The sequence below is a fragment of the Cheilinus undulatus genome, linkage group 7, assembly GCF_018320785.1.
Source record: "Cheilinus undulatus linkage group 7, ASM1832078v1, whole genome shotgun sequence".
Classification (NCBI taxonomy): Eukaryota; Metazoa; Chordata; class Actinopteri; order Labriformes; family Labridae; genus Cheilinus; species Cheilinus undulatus.
The window spans coordinates 44,922,111-44,942,827 of record NC_054871.1 but is presented as its reverse complement, the minus strand read 5'-3'; positions in this window follow the sequence as shown (position 1 = coordinate 44,942,827).

The following is a 20,717-nucleotide window of genomic DNA, read 5'->3' as shown; positions in this document are numbered from 1 at the left end:
GTCAGCAGTTTTCCCCATGATTGTGGTTGTGTGTGCTGAACCAGAGTGGGAGAATTTAGGCTCAGGGAACCTTTGCAAATTTGACTTTTCCACAATATGCTTATATTTTAAAATAGTGGATTTTTGTGAGCTGGTATCATCGAGATTGAAACAAAAAAGTCTAAAAGTATTTCACTTTGTGTGAAATGATACTTAAATATATGGAAATGGAACTTTCTGAAGTTGATTACAAGAAAAATGAACTTTTACCTGATATTCTAATTTTTTGAGAAACATCTGTGCATGAAAAGTTAAAAAGCATGTAATTTTCCCAACTATTCCAACAACGTAGTAAAGTATCTGAACAGCAGAAACCCTCGATAGGCCTAAAAAAATTCCAATATTAAGAGACCTTGTTTTTAGCTCTCCGTATTATTTGGATATTTCCTTCTCTAAACCTTTATAACATATCTCATCTGTGCCGAGAACAACTGACAAAATCAAGTACGTTCAGAGGACTTCTAGACTTCATTTTTCCTATTTTTTCTAATCAATAGCTATTAATTATTACTTGAATTAGGCCTCTAGGATTTGGGTGCACCTCAAAAAAAGTTAGAATATTGTGACAAGGTCATTTTTTTGATAATTTAATTTAAAAACAGAAACTTAGATTTATAGTAGACTCCCAACATATACAGTTAATCTTGATGATAATGGCTCACAGCTCATTAATATTAAAAAAATTCTCTTTTTCAGAGTATTGTAATAGACCAATAGACAATAGCAAAGGAATTATCATACAGAGATGTCTACCTTCTGAAGATTACGTCCTTTTATATGCACTGGTTACTTGTTCGGGAACCCTTTTGCATGAGTTATTGCATTGATGCATGATGCTTGACATGGAGGCAATCTGCCTGTGGCACTGGCATTGCTGAGGTGTTACGGACGCTCAGGTTTCTTTGGTAGTGGCTTTCATTGCATCTGTATTTTTGGCTCCAGTGTCTCTCATCTTCCTCCTGACATGGCCTAGATTCTGGGGTTCTAGTCAAGCCAGTTGGCTGGCCAATCAAGCACAGCACAACAACAATCAGAAAACCAGTTCTTAACAGTTTCGACACTGTGGACATGTGCCAAGCCCTGAAAAATAAATCAGAATCTCCATAAAGCGTCTCAGCAGACCATAGTGTGACTGACAGCTGCTTGAGTCAGCTCGCTAAAACACAGTAGACCAACACCAGCGGATGACATCAAAGACTGTGGAAACGTCATTTCTGTAGCCCTTCGCTCTTCCTGGAGACTCAGGGACTTTGATTTCTAAATTAAATGCAAATTTTACTTTTGTCTGAAAAAAAAACATTTCATGCTTTAAGTCTAATTATGAAGATTAAAACAAAAAACTGTATTTTAATATTTCACTTCATTTGTGATGGATTAAGAAAAGATGTTTTTGGATTAAATTATAGAAAAAATAGAAAGTTTTTATGATATTTAAACGTATTATATTTCAAAATGATTTGTTTTTCTGTCACTGCATTAAAAATAGTTAATTCCCAGGGACAATTTCCTTTGAAATATTTTGAATTAAAGGGATAAGACTTTCATGACATATAGAGAATAAGGGCGTTTTCTCATTGAAATTGCATATTTTAGTTGCAGGTGGCTTACAGGGTTACCTTACCTACAGGGCATGTGTGTTATAGTTTATGACTAATAATGTTTGCCTCCGTTGAGTAACAATGTGAACAGACATGTTCACAACTCATACACTATAAAAAATATTTTTGTGGGTAGTAAATCATATCCAGTCAAATTGTTTATATCATACCACAAGAAATTAAATAAGAAAGATAACTTTATTATGGTGAGTGTTTCTGATCTATTTTACCTATTTTTTGGCAATAATAGTTGTAGGACAAATAGATTTAATAAACTTCCAGCACATGCATAAATACTTTCTAATTATCAAAGGCTCTGCTTGGGCAGAGTTTTCCCAGAATCCCTTTATGCATTAAAAATGTTTGCACCACAAGTAAAGTTTCTGACTCAGTCAGAGAAGACCAACCTGTAGGGAGAAACTACAATATACAATGACTTGTATCAAAGTGGCACACAGGGGGGATAAAGGGGAGAATTCTTGGGGGCCAATGGAGGTCAGGACAGATCTTTTGGCCAAACAAAATCTCCAACAAGCAACTCTACAAGGGAACAAGTACCCAGTGGTAGAAAGTGGCAAAAAAATGGGTCAAAAATTGCTAAAAGCAGAAAAAAATTGGCAAATTTGGTTAAAAAATGTGCAAAGTGATGAAAAGTGGCTTTAAAAGTGCCAGAAAATGTCTGGAAAAATGGCTAAAAGAGGTTTTAAAGTGGCATGAAAAAATCTCTTCTATATCAGACCCAATACTTGACATACCTTTCAGCTCCAAAATGAAGTCATTGTTTGCCAGAAAAGCTAGCACCACACAACTGGGGAGTGCCCACAGGTTTGTCAAGGGCCCAGTATAAAGTATGAGATAGAAATGAGGGAAACTGCAGTGGATGAAGAGCACTTAGTTTGAAGAAAAATGCTTAAACATGTTGTTTTAAGTCAGAACTAAACACAGTCTTTAAGTAGAGGAACATTTCCACTGTGCAGTTTAACTTAAAAAGTAAGTAAGTAATGACCTCAAGAATTTATTTCCACAATTTAAAAACATGACATTATAAGATTCAACAAAAATTGTATTTTCAACTTGTTTGGTTTTACAGGACCTTTCCAGACTTTAACAGAAGAGGTTGCACAACAACGACTTGTTTTTTACAGAGGAAACTTGATAAGAGTATTTCTTAGCAGAAAGTGAGCGTGTGTTAGTCAGCAGGTGAGGGAGAGAGAGGCAGAGTGAACGGACACTGCATGCTTATCAGTTGATCGCAGATGGTACTGATTTTCAAAAATACACATCTTGAGAGTTGATTTACTGATGTGTGATGCCTGGTTAAAGCTTAAAGTTTGGTCAGTGCTTTATATGCACAACATTGACCATATTTATCATGGAAACACTGGCCTGATGTGCAGATTGGGGTAAAACAACTGCTAAAAGTGTAGCCCTCCACATGAGGGTAGTGACTTCACTCATGGTGCAAAAGTGTCTAATGTCCAAGGGCATTCTGGGAAAAGTCTACAGAATGATAATAAGGAATAAGGAATGATTCAGAAAGGAGTCAAATAATTTGAATGCAACTACAAAAAAAGTACTTCAAGTGATTGAGCACCGCTTACTTAAACTAAAAAATTGCAACCTATCAAATTAGAAAAATAGGTCTGAAATCACTATGTCACTGTAAGTTGTTTCAGAAAGATTGAGAAGTATACTTTACCTAAAAAAAGACTTTCTCTTTCCTAATACTGGCTGCCACATTCAGGACTTCTCCAACTGTGTAAGCAAAAGTGTCCGATGCCCAAAGGCATTCAGGGAAAACTTTGCAGATTAAGCGATGATTGTCAAATAATGTGAGAACAATGACAAACAAAAATTAGAATGACTGAGTAATGTTAACTTAAAACTAAAAATGTGTTCCAGAGCTGAGAAAGCTATTTTTTATGTTTTAGGTTAACACAACTAATTTTTTTTATAACCTGCTACTGTTTGGTCTTACAGTGTTGATGAATTTCACTCAGAATGCAGCATTTATTTTGGTTGTAAACAACTATAAAGTAACTCCAAGAGATAGACTGATTCATATCATCAATCTTGTAATGCACAGATGTCAAACTCAAGGCCCGGGGGTCAAATCTCTCATATTGCATGTACAATATGAGAAAAGAAAAGGAAGAGTTGTTGAGAAAAACAACTGGGATTGTTAATGTATAGTGTGAATAGGCTGTGTATGAAGTGTAAATTGAAAGTCACAAAGAAGAAATGATTTTATGAAGTTTAAATTTGTTTACTGGTGCAACATCAGAGTAACTCTGTGACTGTTGAGTGGTCATCAGAGTAAATCTGTGACTGTTGAGTGGTCATCAGAGTAAATCTGTGACTGTTGAGTGGTCATCAGAGTAAATCTGTGACTGTTGAGTGGTCATCAGAGTAAATCTGTGACTGTCGAGTGGTCATCAGAGTAAATCTGTGATTGTCCAGTGGTCATCAGAGTAAATCTGTGACTGTCGAGTGGTCATCAGAGTAAATCTGTAAATGTTGTAACTATGTTTGTTGTCTGAGACATTCACCTCTTTGTAAAAGGGATCTCTCCATGATACAAGGGCCTTATCTGTGTGCATGTTGTTATCCTAGACATATTTGTATAAAGATAAAATGTGAATGCCATTGACAATAGTCGGTGATCTAATTCAACCCATTTCAACACTTGTGGGAGAGTTCAGAGGGAGCTACTGCTAAGTTACTCTTTACCAGACTGCTAACACGTGCCCATCTTAATGGAACACATGTTGGGACCTGATCGTTCTTTTAACCATGTCAAAATACCACATCAACTCTGGAAACATTAATTACTGCTTCAGAATTCTTAAAAAGCACAAATTTTATTCCTTTGACCTACTTCATTAAATACAAACTATTTTCAGATATCCAGGCCAAAACACAGAATAATTTTGATGTACAATGTATTCTATTATTTACAAAGCCAAAATGTTTGATTTCCTTTTTATCATACTGCTGGTAAATAAGTTATTTGAAGGTTCCAACACTGGTTCTTTCTTTCATATTTGATGGTTTTATTTTAGGGATGCTCATTTGCACACTCTTTCTAGTCTTTTTTAATCATTCTGATGCTCATTGTGGTGTTTCAACAAAGTGGGGAAGAATGTTTACATGCAGCCATCACGAATTACATTATAATAAAGTCCTGGTCGTATTTAATTTATGGTCTTAAAAGAACATACGTTCCTGAAGATGTCCCCAAAACTGGTTAGTGAGGTAACACGGTGTCACTGTGAATGAGACTGAGAAAGTGTGAAACTGTACGGAGCCAAAAACAGAAAACAAACAGACAGGGTGTGGTGATACCAGCAGGTGTGACGGTGAGTCATAGTTAAGAGTCAGATGAGCTGTGTTGTGGTAAAAATAAAATGATGAGTGGATGTTTATGCCTTTAGCCTTTCTGCATTTTTTAAGCTAAGTGTTCAATGCTCGTGACACCCCATGGGTCATGCAGAGAACATACCAGAAAATAATGGGGAATAATAGTACATCAGAAAATCATCTTCCAACAAAGGTTTCGTTCCATTAACCTCAGAAAAGGAGCACTGAAACTGAACGCTGTTAAGAACTATAACATCGTCCTTTGTATTTGTATTTCTTTCATGACATTGTTTGTATATTTCAGCAAACTATTAAAAGCCTCTAAAACCATGGGATACAATTTGTGAATATCTGTCTGAAACAAAAACACTCATAACTCTTTAAACATGCTAAAAAATAGCCACAAAATATTGAAGCAAAGAGCTAAGCCTGCATGACAGCCCAGAAGGTAAACTGTAAAAGTATTTGATTGAATTTAAAAATGTTTCATGAACATAAAAAATGTTGTATAATGCAAAATGTTCACATCAGGGCTAGCCAAACCCTAATGACTGAAAGTCACACACCAAAAAAATAGAAGGATGACAGGCCCACATTGATATATCCCTCCTATAGTGTATTAAAGTAAGTAAAATCAATCTAATGTAGATTAAGATGTGCTTGGTAATTAAATATTTTCAAGTGAAAAATAGCAGCCTACATTGCAGCTTTTCAGAGAGGGATGACAAGAACTATAGCCAAAACTTTTTGAGGATTCTAGCATGGAATATCTGATTTAAGAGGGGGCCTGATCAGCTCTGACTAAAGATCCAACCCTGGTCAGGATGGTGGGCTAGCTAGCGAGAAAACAACATATGAAAAAATAATACAAGATAGAGAATATTTACATGAAAATAGGTAATAATCAAACTCCAACAGATAAAGCACAAAAATATCATCAGTTTGTGATAGAAAGAGACTGTAAGGACTAATCAACAATTAACTACCAGTAAATTAGGAACATTTTTTTATTCTGAAACAGAAAAGGGAATTCTTAAAGATACACTAATCCAAACATAAAAGAAAAACATAAACAATTAAAATGTAGTAAAGAAAGATCCCTTGAATAAGAAGCCAGCTGTAAAAGATAAGTTTTGAGTTTGCTTTCATTAATATGGTGTGCTGCCCTCAGGTTTTCAGGTAAGCTGACTCACTGTGGGATATTTTTCTGCTTACAAAAGACCACTTCAGTAAGACTGAAGGACTCATGAGTTAAAAGCATATTTGGTTGGAGCAAGACATAACTGCTGTAAAAACCAATGACATAATCTTTAAATCTATTCAAGAATTACTAATGCTACTACAGTAGTATTATACTACCACAACTATCAGCACAACTGTTCCTCTCAGTCCTGGCACTAAACCTACCACAACTACTCCTATTATTATTATTACTACTTCCACTGCTGCTATCACCCTACAGGTTACCCAGTACTACTACTGCTACACAGCAAAACCAGGAGTGTTGAAGAGTTAAACATTTCAGAGTTGATATCAGATGTTTGCCTCAGATGTCCAACATGAAGTGGCAAATGACTGTAGAAATTACTGTGCAATATTTAAAATTATTAGAAATTGTAAGAAATTTAAACTTAAAATAAAAATTAAGGGAAACCTCTCACATTCTAAACATGTTACAGTGATAGAGTAAATATCTTATACTTCAAAAAATTGTTGAGCTCCAGAAACACTGGTTAGTGTTAAAAACAGTAAATAATTACACTTAACTAGTGTTAAGGAACCAACTCTCCAAAAGAGCTAAATCAACACTATGGAACTATTACCACCACTACTACATCTATTAATGCCAATACAAGTATTGCCACTACTACTCTTGCATCGTTGACCCTAATACGATAACACCTACTACTGTTACTATCACTGCTGGCACAACTCCTACTACCACTACTACTGCTATCACTACTGGCACTACTACTACTACCACTTCCACTGCTATTGCTACTGGCACCACTACTCCTACTACCACTACCACTGCTATCACTACTGGCACTACTACTCCTACTATCACTACTACTGCTATCACTACTGGCACCACTACTCCTACTACCACTACCACTGCTATCACTACTGGCACTACTACTCCTACTATCACTACTACTGCTATCACTACTGGCACTACAACTACTACCACTACCACTGCTATCACTACTGGGACTACTACTACTACCACTACCACTGCTATCACTACTGGCACTACTACTCCTACTACCACTGCTATCACTACAGGCACTACAACTACTACCACTACCACTGCTATCACTACTGGGACTACTACTACTACCACTACCACTGCTATCACTACTGGCACTACTACTACTACCACTTCCACTGCTATCACTACTGGCACCACTACTCCTACTACCACTACCACTGCTATCACTACTGGCACTACTACCACTACCATTACAACTGCTATCACTACTAGAACTACTACTACTACCACTTCCACTGCTATCACTACTGGAACTACTACTACTACCACTACCAGTGCTATCACTACTGGCACCACTACTCCTACTACCACTACCACTGCTATCACTACTGGCACTACAACTACTACCACTACCACTGCTATCACTACTGGCACTACTACCACTACCACTGCTATCACAACTGGCACTATTACCACTACCACTACTACTGCTATCACTACTGGAACTACTACTACTACAACTACCATTGCTATTACTACTGGCACTACTACCACTACTACTGCTATCACTACTGGCACTACTACTACTACCACTACCACTACCATTGCTATCCTTCCTGGCACTACTACTACTACCACTACCATTGCTATCACTACTGGCACTACTACCACTACCACTACCACTGCTATCACTACTTGCATTACTACTACTACCACTACTACTGCTAACACAACTGGCACTACTACCACTACCACTACTACTGCTATCACTACTGGCACTACTACTACTACCACTTCCACTGCTATTGCTACTGGCACCACTACTCCTACTACCACTACCACTGCTATCACTACTGGCACTACTACTCCTACTATCACTACTACTGCTATCACTACTGGCACCACTACTCCTACTACCACTACCACTGCTATCACTACTGGCACTACTACTCCTACTATCACTACTACTGCTATCACTACTGGCACTACAACTACTACCACTACCACTGCTATCACAACTGGGACTACTACTACTACCACTACCACTGCTATCACTACTGGCACCACTACTCCTACTACCACTGCTATCACTACAGGCACTACAACTACTACCACTACCACTGCTATCACTACTGGGACTACTACTACTACCACTACCACTGCTATCACTACTGGCACTACTACCACTACCATTACAACTGCTATCACTACTGGCACTACTACTACTACCACTTCCACTGCTATCACTACTGGAACTACTACTACTACCACTACCAGTGCTATCACTACTGGCACCACTACTCCTACTACCACTACCACTGCTATAACTACTGGCACTACAACTACTACCACTACCACTGCTATCACAACTGGCACTACTACCACTACCACTACTACTGCTATCACTACTGGCACTACTACTACTACAACTACCATTGCTATTACTACTAGCACTACTACCACTACTACTGCTATCACCACTGGCACCACTACTACTACTACAACTACTACTGCTATCACTACTGGCACCACTACTACTACTACCACTGCTATCACTACTGGCACTACTACTACTACCACTACCACTGCTATCACTACTGGCACCACTACTACTACCACTACCACTGCTATTGCTACTGGCACCACTACTCCTACTACCACTACCACTGCTATCACTACTGGCACTACTACTCCTACTATCACTACTACTGCATCACTACTGGCACCACTACTCCTACTACCACTACCACTGCTATCACCACTGGCACCACTACTACTACCACTACTACTGCTATCACTACTGGCACTACAACTACTACCACTACCACTGCTATCACTACAGGCACTACAACTACTACCACTACCACTGCTATCACTACTGGGACTACTACTACTACCACTACCACTGCTATCACTACTGGCACTACTACTACTACCACTTCCACTGCTATCACTACTGGCACCACTACTCCTACTACCACTACCACTGCTATCACTACTGGCACTACTACCACTACCATTACAACTGCTATCACTACTAGAACTACTACTACTACCACTACCACTGCTATCACTACTGGAACAACTACTACTACCACTACCAGTGCTATCACTACTGGCACCACTACTCCTACTACCACTACCACTGCTATCACTACTGGCACTACAACTACTACCACTACCACTGCTATCACTACTGGCACTACTACCACTACCACTGCTATCACAACTGGCACTATTACCACTACCACTACTACTGCTATCACTACTGGAACTACTACTACTACAACTACCATTGCTATTACTACTGGCACTACTACCACTACTACTGCTATCACTACTGGCACTACTACTACTACCACTACCACTACCATTGCTATCCTTCCTGGCACTACTACTACTACCACTACCATTGCTATCACTACTGGCACTACTACCACTACCACTACCACTGCTATCACTACTTGCATTACTACTACTACCACTACTACTGCTAACACAACTGGCACTACTACCACTACCACTACTTCTGCTATCACTACTGGCACTACTACTACTACCACTTCCACTGCTATTGCTACTGGCACCACTACTCCTACTACCACTACCACTGCTATCACTACTGGCACTACTACTCCTACTATCACTACTACTGCTATCACTACTGGCACCACTACTCCTACTACCACTACCACTGCTATCACTACTGGCACTACAACTACTACCACTACCACTGCTATCACAACTGGGACTACTACTACTACCACTACCACTGCTATCACTACTGGCACCACTACTCCTACTACCACTACCACTGCTATCACTACTGGCACTACTACCACTATCATTACAACTGCTATCACTACTGGGACTACTACTACTACCACTACCACTGCTATCACTACTGGCACTACTACCACTACCACTACTACTGCTATCACTACTGGCACTACTACTACTACAACTACCATTGCTATTACTACTAGCACTACTACCACTACTACTGCTATCACCACTGGCACCACTACTACTACTACAACTACTACTGCTATCACTACTGGCACCACTACTACTACTACCACTGCTATCACTACTGGCACTACTACTACTACCACTACCACTGCTATCACTACTGGCACCACTACTACTACCACTTCCACTGCTATTGCTACTGGCACCACTACTCCTACTACCACTACCACTGCTATCACTACTGGCACTACTACTCCTACTATCACTACTACTGCTATCACTACTGGCACCACTACTCCTACTACCACTACCACTGCTATCACTACTGGCACTACTACTCCTACTATCACTACTACTGCTATCACTACTGGCACTACAACTACTACCACTACCACTGCTATCACTACAGGCACTACAACTACTACCACTACCACTGCTATCACTACTGGGACTACTACTACTACCACTACCACTGCTATCACTACTGGCACTACTACTACTACCACTTCCACTGCTATCACTACTGGCACCACTACTCCTACTACCACTACCACTGCTATCACTACTGGCACTACTACCACTACCATTACAACTGCTATCACTACTAGAACTACTACTACTACCACTACCACTGCTATCACTACTGGAACAACTACTACTACCACTACCAGTGCTATCACTACTGGCACCACTACTCCTACTACCACTACCACTGCTATCACTACTGGCACTACAACTACTACCACTACCATTGCTATTACTACTGGCACTACTACCACTACCACTACTTCTGCTATCACTACTGGCACTACTACTACTTCTACTACCACTACCACTGCTATCACTACTTGCACTACTACTACTACCACTACCACTGCTATCACTACTCACACTACTACTACTACTACTACTACTGCTATCACAACTGGCACTACTACTACTATTTCCACTCTGCTGCTATCACTGGCACTCCTACTATTACCCACTAATTCACTGGCCCTACTTTGTTTTTCCACTGCTTCATTTGCCCTACATTTATTACCTACTGCTTTATTGGCCCTACTTCAATCAGTACCTAATTGGCCCTGCATCTATTACCCACTACTTTATTTGCCCTACATCTATTACCCATTTCTTCAGTGGCCCTACATCTATTACCAAGTACTTAAATGACCCTACATCTATGACCTGTTCAATCTTTGGGCAAAATGTCATATCTTTATAGGAGCACACTGTGAACACCTTGCCACTCTCAGTCAGGGGATGCTCCAGCTTTGCAAGTTTCAATAGTAATCTGAAAGCGTGGCTCAGAACAAACCAGAATTGTGACCATGTCTAACCATTTCAATATCTTTATGCAAACATACTTACATATAGCTATGTATGTATATTTTGTGCAATAGTACATACACAGATACACTTATGTATGATTTTCTGATGCAAAAATACATGCATAACCACATCTTTTAATGCAAACTATGTGCACTAGGGCTATGTGCATAATATTAGCACTCTAAATAACCATGCCAAGGGCAATGTGCAATCTCTTCTTTGAGCACACTCATGATCATGTGCAATATAACAGCACACATGCACTTTAGCACTACAGCACTTTACCGTCTGCCTTATGCACTTTAACTGCAATGGTCACTTTATTCCTGGTCTGTTTTGCAACAACCTACTATATCGTTGTATTTGGGTCTTTGTATTTTATTGTACTGTCTATGTTGTCTGGTCTCTTGGTGTTGTCTGATTTTATGTAGATTTTTAATGTACTCTTTGTGGTACATACCATCAACCTGCCGGGGACTACAGAAAGAAAATTAGCCTATGGCTACAATCTGGCACATTTACATGTCCATGTTCATTTATGTGCATTGTCCCTTGTAATAACTAAATAAATAAATAAAATACCCACTACTTCATTGGCCCTACATCTATTACCCCATACTTTAATGGCCCTACTTCAATTACCCAATACTTCATTGGCCCTACTTCAATAACACACCAATGTTTGGCCTTATATATATCCCATTACTTCATCGGCCCTATATCTGTTACCCCAAACTTTATTGGCCCTAGTTCAATCAGTACTTCCTTGGCCCTACTACAATTATCCAGTACTCCATTGGTCCTACTACAATTATCCAGTACTCCATTGGTCCTACTACAATTATCCAGTACTCCATTGGTCCTACTACAATTATCCAGTACTCCATTGGTCCTACTACAATTATCCAGTACTTAATTGGTCCTACTTCAACAACACACTTCTGTTTGGCCCTACATCTATTACCCACTACTTCATTGGCCCTACTTCAATCAGTACTTCATTGGCCCTACTTAAATTACACAGTACTTCCTTGGACCTACTTCTATTACCCAGAATTTCATTGGCCCTACATCTATTACCCACTGCTTTAATGACCCTACTTCTATTACCCACTTCCTCTTCTGCTACTAGTACCACTGCTAATAATAATGATAATAACAGCGATACTGGGTTCAGGTAGGTGAAAACTGCTCTCTGAGTCATCCTCCATTGTTTTGAATAAAAAAGTAAAACCTCATTACTGATGACTGAGTGGGTGGAGTGGTTCCCATAAGTGAGTACTCAGCATATAAACAGGTTCTACAGGATAATTACCTCTGCCAACCAGAATCACCGGCACAGACACACACTCACAGACGAAAGGTGGATTGAACATATCTGATACTAATTACCACACTACTCATCTTACCTGAGGGAGAATCTGATACAAAACACACCCTAAACATCATGCTCATGTCATTGGTCATGCTTTATCTTATTTCAGTGTCTGCTTTCCCACAAGATCATTAATAGTTCCTCAAATCAAACTAAATTTTAAAAAATGTTGGTAATCAATTACCTTTAATTAATACAAAGACCAATAATACAGTACATTACTGTTGCTCTACTATATCTAATATGAATAAAAGGTTTGCACTGCACTTTTTATTGGCAAAGGTCAAATCTGGCTGGAAAAAAGTAGCAGAAAGTCGAATAAACAGTTTGGGGACGGCCCCTTCCTGTTCCAACATGACTGTGCACCAGTGCACAAAGCAAGGTCTGTAAAGACATGGATGAGAGAGTCTGGTGTGGATGAACTTGACTGGCCTGCACAGAGTCCTGACCTCAACCCGACAGAACACCTTTGGGATGAATTAGAGCGGACACTGAGAGCCAGGCCTTCTCACCCAACATCAGTGTGTGACCTCACAAATGCACTTCTGGAAGAATGGTCAAAAATTCCCATAAACACACTCCTAAACCTTGTGGAAAGCCTTCCCAGAAGAGTTGAAGCTGTTATAGCTGCAAAGGCTGGACTGATGTCATATTAAACCTTATGGATTAAGAATGGGATGTCACTTTAGTTCATATGCAAGTCAAGGCAGGTGAACAAATACTTTTGGCAATATAGTGTATTTGAGTAGATGAAAAAATACTGTTTTCAAAATGAACTAAAAAAAGTACATGTCCAAAACACACTCAATTACAATAATTTGTGTAAATGTAATTAGTTATTTTTTAACCCGTGTGCTGAACATGATGGGAACATTGCTTTTTATTCAGTGTTATTCACTGACACTTGAAGTCACAAAAGTAAGACCACTAAGAGGGACATAAATACATGAAAATAGGATGTATAAAAGATGTTTCAAATGGATGTCATTACCAACTGGTTTTGATGAAAAATTATGACTTAAAAATGATTGTTATTACCATTTTTTTTTTTGCTTTCCATGTTAACAAGGGAATCATTATTATTATGATTTTTTTTTTTTAATAAAAACAACACTCTTTGGCTCATCAATCGAGGGGTAAACAAGTGGTGGGCATGGAATAAAAGAGCAGAAATCAGAGCATGATTCATCTTCTGACTGATTTGAGGCAGTAACAAATCTCAGCACAAAGGCGTCTGGTTAGGTGTGGATGCAGCCGAGGAGCAAGCTTGATCCTGCCCGCCTATAACCGAGCCCCACCCTGTGTCATGCAGGCACACAGAGTTTCCTTTAGGATATTCTTACTAACTTTCTTACGGGATCATTAAAACGTGTCTGTCTGTTCAGTTTAATGCAGTGAGTTTTATTGGAGTGGAAACATGTGTTGACACTGCCAAAGCGGTGTACACATGAATTTATGAATTATAGACTTTTATACAATAACAGATTTTTTAAAATCATTTCATAACTTTTTATTAACCCTTGGAACGTCAAGCTAGTTTTTGCTATTTTTGGACTGCTTGTTTTTTTATGCAAAAATACCCGTAGAACCTCAACCCTTGTCGGCACAATTCAGTTACAGATATTTATTTTTTAGGACACCTTGGGCGATCAGTATGTGTGTAATGTAATGATTTCAGATGAATGTTAACCCATTAAAGTCTGAATACACAAATTATAGCCAGAAAATTTTCATTTTTTGGAACTAAAATGTTGTATAACTTTCTACTGAAATTCCCCCAAAAATCCAAATTTCCATTAAATTTAACATATGTATTTTTTGTATCTCATTTGATACATTAGGTGTTTTTGGTAACTGATAATCCACTTGAGGGCATTTTTTTTAATCATTTATCAGATTGTATTCAGAATTTGTTTTTAATAATCTATTCATCATATTGATTAGATAGAGGTATCATAAAAGTATGTATCAAACATGACACAACATGCTTTAAGGGGTTGAAGTTATATGACCAAAAAGGTCAAGTAAAAGAACAAAATAGAAATTGAATTGTATAAACTTCAATAAATTATACCAAGATCATCGATGATGAAGTGTTTTCACAGCTGCGCTGAGTTTCCTTTGTCTTTCAGGATAAAAATATCATATCTTGCTAATAAATACAGGGTCTAAATACTTATGTCAATGTGATATTTCAGTTTTTTTTTTTTTAATGATTTGCAAAAAATTCTTAAATTCTGTTTTTACTTTGTCATGATGCATTTCAACAGGTGTAGCATCAGGTTGTAACATAACAAACTTGTAAAAAGTGAAGGGGGTCTAGATACCTTATGATTTTACTGTATATCGTTTGGATATACAGAGTATGGACAGACTATCTCTTGGTGCAAAGCAGTGAAAGCTCTTTTCCCAGCTCCTTTGAGCTGATATCTGAGCCCCTTACCCTTTTTCTATGCCTGTGCTCAGCCAGCCTGTGGAGGAAACTCATTCTTGCCACTTGTATCAGCTTTCACATTCTTTGTGTCACTGCCCAAAAACCTACAATAAAGGAGAGCTGTCTCCTGAAGTGACTGGTCCAATCTAACGCTTTGCTTCCAAGGTCAACAAAAGTTTAGTTAAATGGCTTCATAACTAACAACCACACCTTTTACAGTGCATTAGACCCAGGGCGGCTTGTTCAGCTGAGCCTCCAAACAACAAAGCCTCAACATGAATATTCAAACAGATGGGACAGGGACACCTAGTGGCCAGATAGGGGTTTAAACATAGAGGAAATAAAACACTTAAAAAGGACATCAAGGTGATTATTATCATTTCAGCTCATATGTAGTAGTAGTAGTAGTAGTTATGGTTTAATTTGAACATGTAAAAAATAGAAAAAAGAAATAAATGGACAGGAATCATACCATAGTGGAAACACATGAAGAAAAAATAAACTGAACAAAATAGAAAAAGTACTTTGGTTGACATATTAAAAAAAAAATTCCCTTGTAAATATAGACTTCTCAAACATGAGAAGTTTGAGTTCTTTTTCTTGGAAATTAACAGATCTCTGTCTGGATAATATACAGGGATTAACAAATTTATTAGACCACCCTAACTCTAACCAAAGTAAGGTTTATGCCACAGCTGCCCGAAATTAACAGCATTGGTAATTACCAAAATAATTTTTTATGTTTCTGCAATGGTTAATACACCAATATGTAGAAGCTCTTTAACCCAAATGATATTTTTAATGCTAAAATATTATTATTATTATTATCGTTATCCATGAATTTTCAAATTTATTGATTTAAAATAAAACAGAAAAAAACAGTAAAGCACATTAATATTTTGTGATTAATATGTCAAATTATAGTTATTTACTTGCATTCCTGAACAGAAAAATTAGTTTTAGTGGTTGATAATATGCTAGATTAATTTCTGACTTCTCAGAGAAGCCCAGTGAGCCGGCTCAAATTTGGGTTTAAAAAAGTGAATTCAGTTTGTAATCCCTCATTCCTGTTCAAAATGGTAAAACGTGGAGAGCTGACTGAAAATGAAAGAGCCCGCATTAAAGAACTTCATGATGCTGGATGGTCTCTGAGACAGGTGGTCTAATAAATTTGTTAAGCACTGTATATATATATATATATATATATATATATATATATATATTCAGGGCTTGACACTAACATTTTTGCTCACTGGCTGACGTGGCTACTTGTTTATGAAGAGTTACTAGCCACTGAGCATTTCCACTGGCCACAATTGTGTTGACTGGAAACTATGTGTGACATTGCAAATTGGGTATGTCTGGTATGAGATAAAACACATGCTCCATTTCTTTCTTTAATGGATACTAAGCTTATATTAATACTAAAACACTGACTTCGAATTAACGTCATTCTAAAAAAAATAAGAAATGCAGCTGGTTTCATCTATGCTCACTCAGACAAATACCCAACAGAGAATGCTGAGGCTGTGACACTGATAAATTCCACTGGTCAGTGTGGCTAGTTGAAGTCATTACAGTACCTGCCACAGTTGAAATCCACTTGCATTTGGCTAGTTGGCCAGGGTAAATGTCAAGCCCTGCATCCTTTTCTAGAAAATTTGGCCTGCTAAAATCTGTAGTCCAAATTAGTCCGATAAATAAACTGTTGGAATGAACTATTGATGTTACCTTGACTGGCTGCAGTTAATCCATGCATCCACAAGAGGGCAGCATTTCCCCTTGAATGTACTATACACCTGAGGAAAAACACCCAATCAAGCTTACCAATACACACCCAACAGCAAAAGGAGCTAACAAAGTTAACAAAATAATAGCAAATGAGTTATCAATTTTTCATTTACCTATATGTAGAAAATCCGGCCTGCTAAAGCAGTGTCTGTAGTCTAAATTAGTCCAATAAATGAAGTGTTTGAATCATAATGATTGACATTACCTTGACTGGCTGCAGTTAGTCCATGCGTCCACAAGAGGGCAACATTTCCCCTTGCATGTAGAACACACCTGAGGGAAAAATACCCAAGCAACCTTACCGTTTCTCACCTCCCAACAGCAACAGGAACAAACAAATTACACAAAATAGTAGCAAAAGAGTTAACAATTTTGCTTAGGCTGGCCACACACACTACACGATTTTAAATCTGAAATGATTTTAAAACCGTGGGAGATCACAGATATGAGGACAATTTCAAAAGATTTTTCAGCTTTAATCCTCTGAACGGACACACTAGACGTCTGAGCCAGACTGTCAGATCACTGGAGGACCACACACCTGCCGACCTGCCAGTGACCTCGTTGATCACGTGACTTCAAAAAAACACAAACAAACATGGATGTCTGTCTATATCCTCTTGCTGTCCATCCACAACAGGCTGCCCTGGCATGTGTTACAGGTGAAACAAAAATCATAAAAAATGGGAAAGACTCAGGATAAAATCCAGGTCGTGTTTATGGTTTTGGGCGGTGAAAGTATGTATTATCCCGCTGTGACGCTACCCGGTCTGCTCGCTCTCATTGGTTGTTGTGGGTACTTCATCAGAGGCACTACGACCTAGAATGGTAAATATCAAACGTGTTTGATTTTTACCATTTGGGATTTTGGAGGCTGCAATTTGATTTGGAGCAGTAAAACAATGGTGTTGACACCACAAACATGAGGATTATTCAGGCAAACAGTCGTTTACGACAAGGCCCCTCTCCGGATACACCCCCATGATCCTTGGGGGGCAAATCTTGCCCCAAATTGGACTTAAAATCCTGTAGTGTGTGGCCAGCCTTAGTCTATTTCAATATGCAGAGTTGGATCACAGCATCACAACGGCCCTAAATTAACAAGACATCAGCAAACACAAAAGTCAAAGACTTCTATTTTATCCAAGTGTGCATTCATTTTTAGCATTTTTGTAGTGTGCAGTATTTGAATCTTCACATCACAGGTAGGGAGAGTGGGGTAAAATGAGCCAATGGATAAGAAGACCCACTGCCTGTTTCTGGGAAACAGTAAACAACTCTTGTCATGTGACCCTAAATTCAGGAAGCACTTATCATCTCTGTGCCTCTGATGAAGAGAATCACATGGCACCAGAAGTTTTTAACACAAAAACATATTTTTGTGTGTCAAAGTAAATTTTCTGCATGTCAGGTAAATTGGGCTTTGTATCAAATCCAATTCATCCAGGTCTAAATTGGTGTATTATACATATATTTAATTTATCAATGTATAAAACCATGTGAATCATTTGGCTAAAGATTAGCCTGAATAGCACAGCTAGTTAACCTTGCAAAGCAGATGGATACGCCCATTTCCTTGTTTTTCCACTGGCGAATCCATCTTGCAAAGCTCCCATCTGAACTGTTTGGGCCCGGTTAGAAAGCGACAGGACCAATCAGCTACGAGGGGCAGTATTCTTAGGTGCAGCAGAGTTGCGACGTAACCATGCAGCAGCAAGGTCTGGTGCAGTTAAGGAGGAAGAGATTAGCGTAGATGCTGCTAAAGCGCCAGTTTTATCAGAACTTGATGACATTTCTTCATTAAAAGAAGAACAAAGAGCAGCAGTGAGTTGTTTTCTTTTCAAAAACAACAAACGTTGAGTACTTACATGTCTATAGTCTACATGTTTCGCATTATTCCTCAGTAGCTGCGCATGCGCAGCTCGCTAGCAGCTACGTCACGTGCTTTGTTGCTCTGATTGGCCCGTAGAGATGTGACAGACAGAACATTCACCCAATCATACTCCGAGGATTTTTCAAATCCTCTGGCTTTTCTCAAACGTTTCCTATTGAAGCTTTCCCAGATGGATGTGGGAAACACATCCATCTGGCATGTCAGGTTAAAAGCTAGCAACATGTTTCCAAAATGTCTGCTATGGGGCAAAGTGAGCCATAGAGCCATTGGTTCATTTTACCCCACCATAAGTTTGAAAAGTTACATTAATGTTCCGAATCATAAAATACTATTTAATGTTATATATTAACTAAACGACTTGTCTGATCATATGTCAAACATTGTAGAAAATCATGCCAAGAGTGTACAAGAGGAAAACCAACTGGGGCTCAGCACCCTTGATGAGCTGGAGAGAGCAACAAAGGAAGTCAAGGGTGGAAAGTCGATCAGATACGTTGCAAAGGAGTGAAATATTGGCAGGTCAACCCTGTGGAGGTGTATGAAAAAGAGGGAGGTAAAGGAAGTAAAAACTACAGGGTACAGTTGAACAGCCGAAGCAAAGAAGGTCTTTGCAGAAGAGGTAGAGACAGCGCCACCAGATCATATCAAAAAGCTGGCAGAAAAAAAGTGTTGTGAGCTGGCATTAGAATTGGCACAAAGAAATTGTATTCCTGTGCCAAACAACTGGAAAGATAAGGGTTTAGCAGGTAGGTTGTACAGTTCACGTGATTCAGGTGGTCTGGAACTAACATGTCTTGTAGTTATGATAGTGTCTTGATAAATTGTATTCTTGTAGGTCGAGTTTGTTTCAAGAATTTTATGGCATGCTACAATCTCTACTGCCGTATGCCTGAAGCAACATCTTTGGTAAGAGCTACAGCTTTCAATAAGCACACAGTTGGGGAGTTCTTTGACAATCTCACTAAAGTAATGGACAGGTGACAGAAACTTCTTTTTACAACATGACAACTCATACAATAGTTAATAGTGTGTACTTATCAACTAATACCAGGGTATCTATTCAGGGCTGTTTCATTATCAGTGCTTTTACATGATTTATAATATTTAAGTTCTGATTCTCACCATAGCTCTTTCTAGGCACAAATTCCCTCCAATCCTGATTTACAATGTTGATGAAACAGGTGTCACAACAGTGCAGACACCAAAGCAAGTTGTGGCAGAAAAAGGTAAAAAGCAAGTTGGCACCATCACATCTGCTGAAAGAGTGACAGTGGTTTGTGCAGTCAGTGCTACTGGAAATGCAGCCCCTCTTATGATCATCTTCCCAAGGGTTAGATACAAAGACCATTTCATTACTGGGGGACCTTCGGGATCAATTGGTACCTCCACCAGATCTGGTTGAATCAATGAAGACACCTTCACTGTGTTCCTTGAACATCTCGTCCAGTACACCAACTGTTCTGTTGACCCTCCCTTGCTGTTAATCCTTGATAACCACAAGGCCTACATTTCACTGAAGGCTTTAGATATAGCAAAAATAAATGGCGTTGTAATGCTTACAATTCCACCCCATACTTCCCATCCCCTGCAGCCTCTGGATATGAGTGTTTATGGTCCATTAAGACCTATTAGAACAGAGCTCTTGATGGGTGGATGAGATCTTACCCCGGTAAAACAGCCAGCGTATACCAAATCCCTGGGTGTGTGAA